Raw genomic sequence first — 14,750 nt, forward strand, 5'->3', positions numbered from 1 at the left:
TGGTATACAACACGGCGCTCCCCCATTGCGGTGCGACAACCTGAAACATGACAACTTAGCCAGGCCTCACGTTCCCGTACTGTGTAACAGTGGGCCACTGTCACATCGAAATACCCGACAAATCTGGATATCGCACGATTCGACCAATCGTCAGACTGAAGAGTCATAATGTTCCCCCCTTTCAAACTCTATTGGGTGCTCGTAACTGTGTGCGCGGCATATTCATGTCCATCACGCCTCCTATACACTCTACGAGGCCAGATAACAACATTAAACACAAACAAAGGTAACACACTGTGATTGCGGCTCTACATGTCACTAAGAACTGCAGCTCTAATAAATTACATGCCCGTCGATTGTGGGTATGTGCACAAAGTGTCACTGACATCTGTCCACGTCTTCTGGATGATTCACTTTTTTTGTCACGCAGAGTGTATACATTCACACCTTTTTCTTTTTCTTGTGACTCAGCCTCACATCGGCGCAAGGTCGTCACAGATATTAAAGGACTTGGCATACTGACTTTAAGGGGTGGCCGGATGTCTATCCATATTCGCCAATAGGTCTACCTATTTTCCATCTTCCGTCTTCTCGATCATTTGTACCTCTTGGAATCCAGCAAAGTTTTCGCCCCCCTGCCATGCAAGTCGTAGGGATTATTATGCCAGTTTCATGATAGTCATAATAATGTCTTCCAATACATTTTCATCCTATCACTTGTTTTCCTGCGTATCCAACATAAATATCTCCTTTCCTTGAGGAACAAATATCAGCTGTTGAACATTTTTGAATTAGAAGCCAATTATGTCACACTAAAAGGAAAATTTTAGATTCACATTGGAGACGTAACTGTAAAAATATTTAGTGTACGAAATGCACTAAACGTCAACCTCAGTCTCATGCTCATTTAGACTCCAAAAACTAAAATCTATGAGCCAGTTCAATGACTTCATTGTCAACTGGTACTACTTTCTCTTCAATTTGTTATTTACTTATCAATTAGTCTTATTGTGATTGACATTGAAGCCCATTTTCAAGCTTTTCCTATTGTGTTCGTATCTAGGTTTTGAAATTTATTTTACTAGTAATATGCTGCAATCATTTCATCCATTTTCCTTTTCGCATTGTAAGGAGCGCGATATGTCCCCTAAGATAGCTGACAAGGAAGCATGCAAAGTGGTTTTCACTGATCCGTTCAATAATTTCTGTCAAGCACTTAATGTAAGTCACAGTCGTATGTCCAGTGTTACAGCTACTTTGTTTCTTAGCCTAATTTGAAGGGCTTATTTCAATAGTGGTACAAGTCCATTTTTGTTCATTCAGTATTCAAATACATATACTTGAATATTTCTGGTATCTCAATTGCAGATTTTTCAGCGCTCATATAACTTCAGAACTCTGTATCTCAGAATGAACAAAAATGGACTTGTACCACTTCTGAAATAAGCCCTTCATTTCAACGCTTTTTTTCGTGTGATTGTAACAGAATAAATACTAACGTTCTGTTTTAGAAGCAATACGTTCTAAACAGCTGTGATGAGTAGAAGAGTCAAGAACTATGATATTCAAGTGCTGATTTTGGGATGGCTATAATTAAAATTTATAATTAGACTTTCCCTATTTAACACGTTGTAAAACGGAAACTAATTACCGTACGAGCACCAAACGTGATAGCATGAATATCGAAAGTTAAGGGTGCATAATTTCCATGCGTCACAGCGCCACCGTTCAGTTTCAACTATGGCCCCCAATCGCCATGACCAGTCACCGTGATTAACAGTGCCACACACCTGACCAGTCTCAGTGCACTTGTTGACGTGTCAACATGAGCCTAGAGAAAATGTGTAGGGCAGTATTGGTGAAGCAAAACAGCAGTAGTGCTGCAGCTGCACTTCGAGAATATCGCTGGCTGACTGGATTATGGAAGGGTCTTCTCTGTCCACCTGCTGTGACGAGCATGATGAAGAAGCTCTGATCAACTGGAGGACTGGGCGTCGCTTCAGAAAGAGACCGACGACCGGTTGCACCACGGATGGTTGATGAAATCACTGTCGCAGACATCGAGAGCATCAGTACTGGGTAATAAGAAGATGATACTTCTTTCTACAGTCAGGAAAAATGTGTAAAGTTAATTGCACGTAGAAGGCACAGGAAGCATATCGACACACCTCATAACGAGAAGTGAAGTCTTGTTTCTTTCCATTTTAGAAATAAGGAGTTCTAATAATCTGCAAGTCTTTAGTAGAGATCACTTTTGGATTTCTACCAACGGCTATCACAGCTCCTCTCCTCAGTTGTTTGTCTCGGTGCTGTCTCCTGCAGTAGTGTATCGGCTTCCATCATGAAAACGTTTACACTGTCTGTAAATATCTAGATGTAATACATTACGATGCGTTTCTACCTGTCGGAGGGCGGAAGCACTCTTATCGATAATGGCATGTGGCTGCCGTTAGAGCTCCCACACGGCGCTCCTTTCTGCGCAGAATTTCTGTAGGGGCGCAGGTGTCCGTGACAGACAGCAGGTATGGGAGTCGCGTCGTTAGGCGGGTAAGGACGTGCCGGGTAACGACCAGCCTTCCATCACACCAGAAGTCTTCCGCACGGCGGCCGAAGCGCGCCTACTTGCAGCAGGAGCTGAGCCATGTCCGAATTACATCTGCGTATACAGGGTGATCCATCTACAGCACTAATTACAATATAGCGACTGTAGAGTTATCCAGAGAGTCAGGAAATAATTATTATATTGTAACGTCAGTCACGGACCAAAAGTGTTTATTAATCAGATTATTAGTTTCAGTTAATGATGCCTGACTATCATAGAGAGGTAGGTTGAAACAGAAATATACACAAATCACACAAATACAGATTCAGAAATCATTTTAAGCAACGTGGAATTATTTCCCTACCAGAGAAGTTGCAGTGTATTGATCGTATCGTATCGCCACATACATATGTAGGTTGGAACTTAAATAGGGGCACCACTGCTGTGGAGACACTATGCAATAGAATACACCGTTGTCGCTGATAGCACACATTGTTGAGATACCTATCTTCCTAGCAAATGGACACGCCAGTCTCACGTCACCGACGTGAGCACAGCCGAAGGAAACAGTCACTTTGAGAGCGAGCGGTACAACATAACGGTGTCACTAGGTTTTCGAAACAGAAACAACAGAGTTGTATCAAGATTGAATGTGCCATAGGTCTTACAGCACGACAGTGTCATCAAGGTCTTCAAGAGACGTTCGGGGAATCGGCATTTCCGTACAGAACAGTGGCACGTTGGGTAAAATCCTTCAACGAAGGTCGGCAAACTGTGGCAGACATGCATCGGGCTGTTTGTCCTAGAGTCTCTGAAGAAGAAGTGCATGCTGTTGTCACGTTAGTGGACAGTGATCAAAACCCCTACGATTCTTGAGCTCGCCCACAAAACCGCATTAGCGCACACGACTGTGCTTCACATCCTGAAGGAACGCCTGGGCATGCGGAAAATTGCACCTCGATGGGTTCTGCATGAATTGACAGAAATACAGAAATATATACGTTACGACGCTGTTCAGGTGCACTAGGAGGGCTACGAGCGCGAAGGAGAGGATTTCTCAGGCGGTATCGTGACACTGGATGAGACATGGGTCACATCGTACGAACCAAAACTGAAACACCAATCCAACGAATGGCGTCATTATGCGTCGCCGCGAGAGTAAAAAAAAATCCTATGGGACTTAACAGCTAAGGTCATCAGTCCCTAAGCTTACACACTACTTAACCTAAATTATTCTAAGGACAAGCATACACACACATGCCCGAGGGAGGACTCGAACCTCCGCCGGGACCAGCCGCACAGCCCGCGAAAGTCGAAAGTGCTTTAGAGCCACAGTACGGTGCTTCTCGTGTACGACTTTGATGGTGTTATCGTAACGCATTACGTTCCTCCACGGCAGACCGTTAATGCACAGTACTACTGTTCGTATTTGGAGCATCTCCTTCGACCAATTCTGCGAAAGAAGCGGCGACACTTTCTGCTCAACCCACTCATCATTTTGCACGACAGTGCTGCTCTGTTCCGTCGATGGGACTGGGCTGTACTGTACCATTCACCATACGCCCCGGACTTATGTCCTTGTGACTTTGATTTGATTCCGAAGATAAGAGAATCACTTCGTGACATTCGCTTCAGTACTGTTTCAGAGATTCGACAGGCAGTAGACCGCTCCATTCGCACCATCAACAGACCAGGCTCTGCTAACGGTATACTATGTCTTCCACATCGCTGGCAACGGGTTCTACACAACGCTAGTGACTACTTTGAAGGACAGAAACAGGTGCAAACATGTAACTCTTTTGTATTGGTTGTGAATAAAGAGTTGACAAAAAAATGGTTCAAATGGCTCTGAGCACTATGGGACTTAACATCTGTGGTCATCAGTCCCCTAGAACTTAGAACTACTTAAACCTAACTAACCTAAGGACATCACACACATCCATGCCCGAGGCAGGATTCGAACCTGCGACCGTAGCAGTCACGCGGTTCCGGAGTGAGCGCCTAGAAAAGAGTTGACATTATTTAAGTTCCAACCCTCGTATACGGTATATATATCAGGGGGGATAGTGGGTTATAAAACTATGCTATGTATATCTATAGTTTCGATTGTTTAACCTGGAAATCGATTGCGTGAGCTAATGAGCTATTAAACACTGATGATAAGAGTTCTACTGTGGATGACTATTTATTTGATGTAAGGAAATCACTGTGCATATGCATTATTTTAATGGTAATTTGGTAATATTGGAAGGGTATGGCTGTCTACTGATCTAATCGTTTCGTCAGGCAAGTTACTGGGGTCATATACATGCTATAAGAGCAAGACTGGAAAACATGTTTGTTACTTGCAGCTACTATAGTTGTACAATCCACTGCCTTTCTCAGAGATTTTTTTCTTTTTTGTTAGTGTGTTACGAATATGGAAAAATATAGTGGCAGTAATTCTGATAACACAAAGGAGAGTCCCCGACTGTCTTGTTAGTGACGATATAGAACAAATTAGGCCCACCTGACATCTAAATAAGGCAATGTATGCGGAGAAGACTTAACACATTGTCTATTAAAGTTTTCGTATATGTAGTCCTAATGTCGCTCTGCAGTTTGTCGAGTGCAAAGTAATACGAGCTTGATCACATAATCAAGACGTCTTTGCTGTTATGCCTCCAAAAATTAGAATACGTAGATCTTATACCTTAGATGGATGAGTACATGTTGTGGAAGGCTGTTGTTTTAATGAATAAGCGGTAGTGGCAAGTTGCTGTACAATAGCTAGATACCGTATTTAAAAAATGACGAACAGGACCTATAATGCATATATATTATAAAGACGGGTGTGTTAATATATGTATGTGTGGTGGTGGTGGGGGGGGGGGATGGGGGAGGGGGGCAGTGTATGTTCCATTGTTCCTCAGTTCCTCCTAAACCATTGGATCGATTTCAGGCAAACTTGGTACACCTACCCCTTACTGTCAGCCAACAATCGCTGTGTAAGTAACAACCACCTACCTACCATAGTTCAGGAGGTGGTATGTCATAAAAATCAAATGCGTGAAAAATTACCACATCTTCCTGGCGTTTAGATGTATTACTTCTGTGCTAAAAACTGTATTCGCTATAAACTTCATAGTCAGGATCCACATATGCTGTTAAATGCACCTACAAAATTATAGTGTGGTACCATACAGATTTCTGAAGATACGACGTCATAAAACCTGAGATGTTCGAAAAACTGGAGCATTATAAACGACGATTAAATTTATTAATTTTTTTCTACTAACTCTGTTCGTAACACGTTTTTCAGACGATATTCACATACGCCTCTGAAAGTACCTACGTACAAAATCATAGCACTGTATGATATCTAGAGCAGGAGTAACGACGTCAAAAACACTCAGAAATTCCGCATCATACATGAAGTTTTAATAGATTTATTCTTAACTACTAAGATAGTCCTACAGTCGAGTCAGCTTAAGAAAATCCCTGACACTTGGCAGTGCTTTTGAGATCTTTCTACTGCGAAGCGTAAATGGTTGTAGGCGGAAAATACAGCCGTCTATAGAGCGATGAGGAGGTGTTGCCATAGAGGCGTTTACAAAAACGCGTTGTAGGGACGGGAAGAAGCTGTCCGGGATAATATTTCTTAATATGGAAATTGTACTTATGCGTTTATAAATTATGGACATGTCTTTGTACGAATGTTTCATAATTTCAAAGGTGCTTTGACAGATACATGGAAACGGTATTTCTTCAGTACTGCGCTATGAACACAGTTAACTTTTTGTCTTGGTTTCTAATAGAAAATTGCTACAATTAAAACTCGGGCATTGCCCGCTTTGTTAGCTAGTGTGTTCCAAAAGTATGCACTGTACGCCTATAGTTTTAACGTGGAAATCGAACAGCAATGCTGACAGGTGTTTCGAAGATGATATAATGGTGGAATTCAAAGTTACTCTACCGGAAGACTGGAATAAATTCGTCTACTACGTTACTGGAGTCGGTTACTTCATATAGAACCAAGACTGTGAGATTAGCTTTACTACGAACTCGCAGCTATGCCTGGCAGAAGCGTTACCTTCCCAGTTGGGCTACGGCTTCATCACGTAGTGCTAATTCAGTATGGTGTTGTAAACAAATACCTATGATTGCCTATTGAATCTATAACTATTTTTTCATTTATATAGCACGTTTCGGATCTGCAGAAGTCTTTGCGGTAGTAAGAACACGCCTTCCAGAAGAGAATTGTTGGCTCGTGCGGCCTTGGACACAAGGTGATTTTATAGCAGTGGAGGTAAAGCACAAAGTATGTAAAGACGATCTATGTTCCTCATCCATCATTACACGTTACCTGTATGATACACGTGTCAGTATTTACTTTAAAGAGAGAGTGATGCGTCACCCAAAGTTTACCAACCTAGGTCGATATAATCTATAATTTTTTTTATCTCTAACACATCACATTTCGGGGACTGATTAGGCCTCTCACTTGCTTTGGTCAAGGATGGACAGCAAATAACCATTTACCAATCACAAGCGCAATTATTATCAACAGGGATTGTGAAGCATTTCGTAATTCTCATCGTAATGTAGAAGAGAAAGACGATGTGAAAGAAACATTCTAGACTCTTAAGGACGAGGTGGAGACTGAACTGCAAACAAAGAGACAGAATACCATAGAGAGACAACACAGCGACCAGAGTGAGGCAAACTGAACAAACCTCTGTCATGTTTTTGGAAGTCAAAAGAAAGGGGCATGGAACATGATATTGCATAAAGAAAGCAGGACATCTACGGTAAAATAATAAATTCACATGTCCAGGTAAAGTCAAACACATAAAAGTTTTTCTATGTTGATGTATAGCACAATTGTACATAACGACTAACAAACATTATTATTCAAAGTTAAACATGCGCGGAGTTATACACTGTGCTACAGTTTATCTTACAAGTCTGCATACGTACTATTTCGTTTTCAAAATCACCACAGAATGACGAGTGACTAAAATGGGGAAGCCGCAACTGTTTTTGGCTGAAATCGGTCACGTGAAATCCCTCGTTTGCTACTTTGAGAGGATTCATCGTATTTCGTTTTTTCCGTAATATAACTTGCGTGTTATGACAGAAGGCCTGCCTAAGGCGCATTGAAGATTCATGACAAACACAGCACCCTCGGAGTGACTTGTTAATAATGAAATGTCAGTTAAAGAAACAGCACCTGTAAAAGTCCTTACGAAATTCTGAGACGAACGACAACAATACTCGGAATCCTATTCGTTCGCTGCGGTCGCGTGGTTAGACATACGCAGTTATGGAGTCGAAGGAAGTAAGTATACTTCCTAGTACAGGCTACTACTTTTTATTCATATTCGTGTTTATAACACATTCTGGCGCGTTCTTACTCATGTGAAAGAAGCATGTTCTTCAATAGTAGATGTTATCTTCACATAAGCGTGTGCTCTATCAGGAATGAGTTTCTCCGAATTCGTGACTTCAGTCGGACTGAAAAACGAAAGTTGAAACTGCTGCGAGAGAAACAACCGGTGACTATACTTGTATTCTTTCTTGTAACAAATATTTGACTTTTTTTCTGAATATGTCACTGTTTTCGTGGGTGTGTTTAGGCAGGAACCAAAGAATACAGCTTCTATAGTTAGGAATGGAACTAACACCAGTTTTGTCTAGTTCCGATTCTCTTAAATATTTAGCTGCGATCAAATCCTTAACAACACTTGCCTAAATTTGGCGGTCAGCACAAAGTTCACACTACACAGCGAGTGATTGGCATCATGTGACCGACTTTAGCCGAACGTCAGTTGCACGCCATTGCACTTTCTCACTTCTTCCGAATATAAGACCGATGAAACATAGACCTTGCCGTTGGTGGGGAGGCTTGCGTGCCTCAGCGATACAGATAGCCGTACCGTAGGTGCAACCACAACGGAGGGGTATCTATTGAGAGGCCAGACAAACGTGTGGTTCCTGAAGAGGGGCAGCAGCCTTTTCAGTAGTTGCAGGGGCAACAGTCTGGATGATTGACTGATCTGGCCTTGTAACAATTACCAAAACGGCCTTGCTGTGCTGGTACTGCGAACGGCTGAAAGCAAGGGGAAACTACAGCCGTAATCTTTCCCGAGGGCATGTAGCTTTACTGTATGATTAAATGATGATGGCATCCTCTTGGGTAAAATATTCCGGAGGTAAAATAGTCCCCCATTCGGATCTCCGGGCAGGGACTACTCAAGAGGATGTTATCAGGAGGAAAAAAACTGGCATTCTACGGATCGAAGCGTGGAATGTCAGATCCCTTAATCGGGCAGGTAGGTTAGAAAATTTAAAAAGGGAAATGGATAGTTTAAGTTATATATAGTGGGAATTAGTGAAGTTCGGTGGCAGGAGGAACAAGACTTTTGGTCCGGTGACTACAGGGCTATAAACACAAAATCAAATAGGGGTAATGCAGAAGTAGGTTTAATAATGAATAGGAAAGTAGGAATGCGGGTAAGCTCCTACAAACAGCATAGTTAACGCATTATTGTGGCCAAGATAGATACGTAGCCCACACCTACTACAGTAGTACAAGTTTATATGCCAACTAGCTCTGCAGATGACGAACAAATTGATGTAATGTATGATCAAATAAAATAAATTATTCAGATAGTGAAGGGAGACAAAAATTTAATAGTCATGGGTGACGGGAATTAGGTAGTAGGAAAAGGGAGAGAAGGAAATATAGTAGGTGAATATGGACTGGGGCAAAGAAATGAAAGAGGAAGCCGTCTGGTAGAATTTTGCACAGAGCACAACTTAATCCTAGGTAACACTTGGTTCAAGAATCATAAAAGAGGGCTGTATACATGCAAGAAGCCTGGAGATACTGACAGGTTTCAGATAGATTATATAATGGTAAGACAGAGATTTGGGAACCAGGTTTTAAATTGTAAGACATTTCCAGGGGCAGATGTGGACTCGGACCACAATCTATTGGTTATGACCTGTAGATTAAAACTAAAGAAACTGCAAAAAGGTGGGAATTTAAGGAGATGGGACCTGGATAAACTAAAAGAACCAGAGGTTGTAGAGAGTTTCAGGGAGAGCATAAGGGAGCAATTGACAGGAATGGGGGAAAGAAATACGCTGGAAGAAGAATGGGTAGCTTTGAAGGATGAAGTAGTTAAGGCAGCAGAGGATCAAGGAGGTAAAAAGACGAGGGTTAGTAGAAATCCTTGGGTAACAGAAGAAATATTGTATTTAATTGATGAAAGGAGAAAATATAAAAATGCAGTAAATGAAGCAGGCGAAAAGGAATACAGACGTCTTAAAAATGAGATCGACAGGAAGCGCAAAATGGCTAAGCAGGGATGGCTAGAGGACAAATGTAAGGATGTAGAGGCTTATCTCACTAGGGGTAAGGTAGATACTGCCTACAGGAAAATTAAAGAGACCTTTGGAGATAAGAGAACCACTTGTATGAACATCAAGGGCTCAGATGGAAACCAAGTTCTAAGCAAAGAAGGGAAAGCAGAAAGTTGGATGGAGTATATAGAGGGCCTATACAAGGCCGATGTACTTGAGGACAATATTATGGAAATGGAAGAGGATGTAGAAGAAGATGAAATGGGAAATAAGATACTGCGTGAAGAGTTTGACAGAGCACTGAAAGACCTGAGTCGAAACAAGGCCTCCGTAGTAGACAACATTCCATTTTAACTACTGACGGCCTTGGGAGAGCCAGTCCTGACAAAATTATACCATCTGGTAAGCAACATGTATGAGACAGGCGAAATACCCTCAGACTTCAAGAAGAATATAATAATTCCAATCCCAAAGAAAGCAGGTGCTGACAGATGTGAAAATTACCGAACTATGAGTTTAATAAGTCACAGCTGCAAAATACTAACGCGAATTCTTTACAGACGAATGGAAAAACTAGTAGAAGCCGACCTCGGGGAAGATCAGTTTGGATTTCGTAGAAATATTGGAACACGTGAGGCCATACTGACCTTACGACTTATCTTAGAATCTAGATTAAGGAAGGGCAAACCTACGTTTCTAGCATTTGTAGACTTGGAGAAAGCTTTTGACAATGTTGATTGGAATACTCTCTTTCAAATTCTGAAGGTAGCAGGGGTAAAATACAGGGAGCGAAAGGCTATTTACAATTTGTACAGACACCAGATTGCAGCTATAAGTGTCGAGGGATATGAAAGGGAAGCAGTGGTTGGGAAGGGAATGAGACAGGTTTGTAGTCTCTCCCCGATGTTGTTCAATCTGTATATTGAGCAAGCAGTGAAGGAAACAAAAGAAAATTTGGGAGTAGGTATTAAAATCCATGGAGAAGAAATCAAAATGTTGAGGTTCGCCGATGACATCGTAATTCTGTCAGAGACAGCAAAGGACTTGGAAGAGCAGTTGAACGGAATGGATAGTGTCTTGAAAGGAGGATATAAGATGAACACCAACAACAGCAAAACGAGGATAATGGAATGTAGTCGAATTAAGTTGGGTGATGCTGAGGGAATTAGATTAGGAAATGAGACACTTAAACTGATGATGGTCGAAGTAGAGATGATATAAAATGTAGATGGGTAGATCACATAACTAATGAGGAAGTATTGAATCGGACTGGGGAGAAGAGAAGTTTGTGGCACAACTTGACCAGAAGAAGGGATCGGTTGGTAGGACATGTCCTGAGGCATCAAGGGATCACCAATTTAGGATTGGAGGGCAGCATGGAGGGTAAAAATCATAGAGGGAGACCAAGAGATTACTACACTAAGCAGGTTCAGAAGGATGTAGGTTGCTGTAGGTACTGGGAGATGAAGAAGCTTGCACAAGATAGAGTAGCATGGAGAGCTGCATCAAACCTGTCTCAGGACTGAAGACCACAACAACAACATTATTACAGCGTGGCACCACACGGAACTGTAACTGAAGTGCCAAAGCATCTCTGTGCACACTCTAGCTCTTGGATTCCAAGATTACAGACTAATGCAGGCAACTATATCCCCGCTCTCCCATTCCGCTGTGAATGTATTAAAAATTTATCATGATGTTGCTTCTAGACATGGCTCTTAAAAACATTAGATTACTTATTGACACTACGGCTAAAAGAATCTGTAATACGGCTGTTTCGCTCGTGAAGCTTTCAATTTTGTGTGTGTGTGTTTGTGTGTGTTAGTTGCTTCTCTCTGTGTGTGATGCTTCTCTGATGCAACAACGGATAATATTACACTGTTTGTTTGTTTTAACATGAGACAAGTAAATACCTCGAAAACGACACATCGTACGAAAAAAATGTTCTAGGTGGAAAGTTTATATTAGCAGAAGGAACGTCTGTCTGTGCTACAATTGGCCATCTCCTAACCACCCCCCCCCCCCCTGCGTGGGTGGAGCCAGCTTCATATTTTCAAATGGGAACTCACCATTTTCACTGCATATTCGGATTCTAAGCCGAATCATACGTACGATTTAGTCAGACGATTGTTTTCCATACGAACTAGATGCGCTATAATCGGTAAAAATCATGTGCGCCTGTTTTTTTCTGTTAAAAACCGGTGCATTGGTTTCTACATTTCATTTACGATGCATATGGAAAGCTTTGCGCTCTAATGTTTGATATTTGTGATCTAAATATACTTTAGTGTTGAGAGTTTTGTTGTGCAGGAAATTACGGTTACCCGTGTCAATGTCTGCTGGGAAACTATGTTTTGCGTGATCCAGGAAAAACCGGCATGGATGTGTAGGCGCCCCGGTGGTCCCGGTCGCGTACGTTGGACTGGATGGCCGAGTGGTGACCTCTCCAGTTGTCAGGATGCTGTAGAAGCGTCAGAAACGCCAGAGAAACATTATTAATTCATAACAACTTTATTCCTGATGAGTTGAATGTGACTTGGTGATATCAACGACCTTCTCCGAGTCCTCGCTCACTCGTTGCGTTGAAACCAGATCTGGGCCATGCAGTCTTGCTAGCGCCGCGCCGCCTGCTGTGACGTAGTGGAGGAATGTCCTTACTTCGGCCGCGCGTGGATGGCGGCGTCCGACTGCTCAGTGGGTCGCGGCGGACAGCAGTCTGCTGCGCGTAGGTGGCTCTGGGTTTGAGTCCCGACGCTGTCAGTAGGAGAGGCGTTCTCGTAGTGCGGAGTGTACTCTATCCCAGCCAGTCTTCTTCCCTGCACCTCCTGTAGGCTCGTCCGCGGTGAACGGGCGGAATGGGCTGCCGTCCCTCAGCGTCGTCGGCTCACCCGGTTGTGACGTTGCACAGGGCCTAGGCCCCGCACGATCTCGACGACGGCTCACTTATGTGGTCAGCATTGGTGGCGAGCGAGCCTGCCGCGATGTCTGCTAAGCCTGGGTTGATGATTGACAGCGGTAGCAGAGAGGACCAGGTACTATCCCCTCACGTCTGCTGCTGGATGGGCCGCCCTTACTGCAATATCTCCTTAATAAAGGTTAACATGTCGATCACTGAGCTGAGCGCTACGCAGCGACCCAGTACACATCTAACTGCAAGTCTGCGAGTGCCTTGTTGCTATCAAACCTGGCGTATTTTAAGGAAGCACGAGCGACGTCCTGACGTCATGCTCGTTTGTAATGAACGTATTTGTTCCACTTATACTGCTGATTCATCTGTCGTACTCGTCCCTTAGGTGTTCTTGCGACAGAGTTGCGTGTTGTTATGACAGACTTACGCGTAGTGGTGAAATTCAGTATAGCTGACGCTATACCTCTGTCTTGCACTCTACGAAAGTTTCCGTCAAACACAAACTCTCCTCTGTTGGGTGTAACCAGGCCACTGCCCCTGCGTGACCACACATTCCGATATGTTCAATCCTCCGACCTCTTAGCCAACCTACTGCCTCTGGCTCTCGGCATAGGCACGGCAACTTTGACAATATTCCACTTTTACAACTCTTTACTATTCTGCGATACTACAGATGTAACAGTTTTCTGTTCCCATCGGGTTCTCAGCATTGGGGTACCTGACTTCGGTGAGATGCCTTGGCTCTCACCATTGGCGTGCTTGATTTCGGAGTGTCCCCTTACCTCTGATCATTGGGGAGCTTTGTTTCGGTGAGTATCCATGACAAGTGCACCTGTGACTATCACTTCAGGGACATTTTACGTTATTACAATAGTTGTGGTGTATTTTCCGCCGGTAGCCGCATAGTGAATAACGCGAGAGTCACGACCATTGGATGGAAACACACACTGGAATCGGTCACCCTGGTGGCTCTGTTCGAGGGCGTCACCGAAATCAAACGGTCCGATGGTTTGGAGACTCCTCAGTCAGCTTCATAGGGAACAGAAAACTACGTTAGTATACAAGTAGTTCATTTTCCATATTACTCTCACTGTACAATCACATCTCCAACACCCAAGTAACGTTTGCATTTTCATCGTACATAAAATGAAGAGCCAATGCGTCGGTTCTTAACCGCAAAAACAGACACACTTAACATTTATCGATTACGGCACCACCTACCACGAATAAGAAACTTTGAGTAAACCGTAGGTTCTTTTTTTGGGAGAAGGGGGGAGAGCTTAGAACCCCAATAAGCTATTTAATGGGGGGTTTAGATTTGAAAATAAAAATTTGTCCTCCATGCGGGACGGTTTTTAGGGACATCAGTTGTGCCACTGACAATCCATTTACCAACATTAATTTTTCACCTGAAACAATTTTTTCCTATGATACTTCGTTATACAGATATCTAGCTGTCTCAAGTTGAAACAAAAAACAAGTATACATTTGTGAATGTGTCACAGCGCCACAGCGTCTTCCTAATGTCAAAATACTTTCATAAAATACCTATGATTATCGATTATTACCAATCTATAATTTATCACTTACATTCCACGTTTGAGGAAACTCTTCTATGGTAGTTTCTTGCATTTGTGCTACATAAAAAATACGTTGAGTTATGTACTTTGCTCGTCAGCCGCAAAACCCATACCAGGTTGCATTAATGGATATGGTATACAGTTATTTTCAATGTATCATTCCTAAAGAAATTACGGAACAGAGTGCTAGAGATATGACTATAATCACCTGCAAGAATTACTTGTCATTTTATAAGCGAATTGTCGAAACGAAAACGTTAGGAAAGAATGAAAAAAAATTATTGCATCCTATCTACAGACTTGTCGTCTCCTTCAGTATCAGGCCCTCACTCTGACTACTTCATTAGCCAATCTGCATTATTTAAAGCTG

This window comes from Schistocerca gregaria, chromosome 5 (assembly GCF_023897955.1).
Source record: "Schistocerca gregaria isolate iqSchGreg1 chromosome 5, iqSchGreg1.2, whole genome shotgun sequence".
Lineage (NCBI taxonomy): Eukaryota > Metazoa > Arthropoda > Insecta > Orthoptera > Acrididae > Schistocerca > Schistocerca gregaria.